We start from the raw sequence: 2650 nt of genomic DNA, 5'->3' as shown, positions 1-2650 counted from the left end.
AAATGATCTTGAACTGAAGGGCAGATGAATTCTAATTTGCCTTCACTGATAATCTGTAAAAGCTTCACAGATTGTAATTATGTGGGCCCACAGTGCCAAACAAAGTGGGCTTCACTATCTGAATCTCTTTCAGAATGTTTTTCACTGAAAATATGAATCTCTTATCTGTTTAGGTACAGTGTTTTGAGTAGCAATGCATGACATGATGCAAAGCAATTGCTGCCGTCTTTATCATCTCTCTGCCTCAAAATAAACTCTTATATCAATAAATTTTGGGGATGTGTTTTTGACTTCCTCCATTGCAGCTCAAAAAAAAAAAAAAATAAAATAAAAATCATCCCTCTTCCTCAAGTATCTTCTTAATAGAATGGTGATTGATCTAACAAAAGTCATAGAAAAATCAGCCAGTCTATAGTCTGCCACAATAGGGATGCATGTACTGAATGATATAAGAGGTCGTAGGTAATATTTTCAAAGAAAGTTACAAATCAAAATTCTGTTGGTAGTGTTTTAATCCTAGATAAATGCCAGCATAAAGCCGTGTCTTTCACTCTCACTCTCCACATACACCATGCATGTTTTATAAAGAGGAAGATAGGGAAGAAACGTAATCCTTGATGCAATGGCCGGGTATTTGTTGCTCATCTCTTCATGAGAACCTTGCGTGAGCTATAATAACTGCCGCATAAATGTGTATCTTTCTTGAGATAGGGTCATGCATTGCATTGCTGCACTTAAATTCCTTGATTTGACTTCTTATCAAGTCCTAGACAATCCCTGCATTTTATATACGCCGATAAAAAAATTATCAAAAATAAAATGTATATCTTAGAATCAAACTAATGATCTCTTATTTGAAGAGCAAGCTCTTAACCACCAAGCTACAACTTGTATTATTATTTACATTTTAATATTTTATATTTTAATCATTATTTTTTAAAATATTTTTTTTATTTTTCACAAAAATAAAAAAATATTTTATTTAATTATTTATGATATTTTCAAAGTTTTATTGTTAAAAATATTTAAAAATTAATTTTTTGTGTCACCATATTTGTTTTTTTTACAAACTCTATAAAAATAGTTAATTCATGATTACTTTTATTTATGCTATAATAAAAAGTAATAATAATTTTTTACTTTTACATTTTTATCTTAGATAGTTTTCGATTCTTGATATTTTAATACAAGTCGAACCAATAGCCTATATATAGTAATGTTAAGAAGACATAAGTATGATAACATATTTGATGGCATCGATGTGACTAAACCCAACCTCTATATAAAAATTAACAATTTAAAGTTTAGCAGCAATCTTCCAAAATCCTACAAATTATGATATTATTTACCAGCATATTAGTTAAATGCCAAAATAGTAATTCCAATTTCCAGCACTTTAAGTGATAAATTTATAGCCGCATTTATAATAAAGTACCACTAATAAAAAAAAATACTTATTGGAAGATAACGACATTTACAAAAGTCATTAATTTTTATTGTAGTTTGTAGTGCATCACCTTGGCATGTGGTTGTTGAAGGCCCAGAGCTAGAAAAATTTCCGTATAGGCATGTAGACTAAAGTGGCTAAGGATAGCAATTCTCAAAGGGTATGTACTTTTGCAGCCATCATGTCTCCTAACATGTATATATCTCTCTTATTATACATGTAATCTATGTATTCATAAAGATTTATCAAAAAAGAGAGACCTATTCCATGCTTGTTATTTTATTCCACTGCATACATCCTGCGGGATACCCACACACCCATCACTAGCTGCCTAGTAAGATGCCTCTAACACTTCTAGCTAGATCAAGTATAAAATACTTAGACAAATATACATATCTTTATGGATTGTAGAGCCTTAATCCTAGTGCACAACCCCATAAATTAACATGCAAAGATCCCTAATATGAATGTCAATAAAGCAATATCCTATAAAACATATAATTCTATTGTAATTATTATTTTATTATGCTACATAACATCATGCTTGATACCCTACACTTCCATCACTAATAGCAAAATTAGATGCCTCCAATACCTCTAGCTAGATCAAGCATATAAATAAAAATACTTAGATAAATACAAATATCTCTGTGGATAGTAGAGCCCTAATCCAGGTGCACAGAGATATTTGTATTTATCATGAAAAAGATCCCTAATCCAATCATCGATCAAGTAATATATCCTATAAAGGATATAATAATAAATATATCCTATGGGATTTTCACAAAGTTGTGGGTTGCTCAAAGTTTTAAATTTAGATATTTCACTCTTATTTTGAAAGATTATTTGCTTCAAGTATTTATTATTCATATGCCAAACATGGAACTCTTATCTTGATTTCCAAATTATTCTCTTGCGGACTCATAGAGAAATTTATATTTACCTAGATACTTTATTTATATGCTTGATCCAGCTAGAGGTGTTAGAGGCATTTTACTGGGCTATCAGCTCATTATTTTATTTTCCTATCATCTTTCAAATGCTAAGAAGTAGCTCGAACTATGGGTTAGGAGTTGCGAGCTAGAGAGCCTATGGATCAATTTTATTTTCTTTTCTTAATTATGGATTAAAACTTCATATCAAAGTTTGTTAATAATTTGGAGACTTTGTTTTTTCTTTTTTCTTTTTTTTTTTGAAGTGTAA

Source organism: Phoenix dactylifera, chromosome 2 (assembly GCF_009389715.1).
Source record: "Phoenix dactylifera cultivar Barhee BC4 chromosome 2, palm_55x_up_171113_PBpolish2nd_filt_p, whole genome shotgun sequence".
In the NCBI taxonomy this organism is placed as follows: Eukaryota; Viridiplantae; Streptophyta; class Magnoliopsida; order Arecales; family Arecaceae; genus Phoenix; species Phoenix dactylifera.
Note: the sequence above shows the minus strand (reverse complement) of the source record.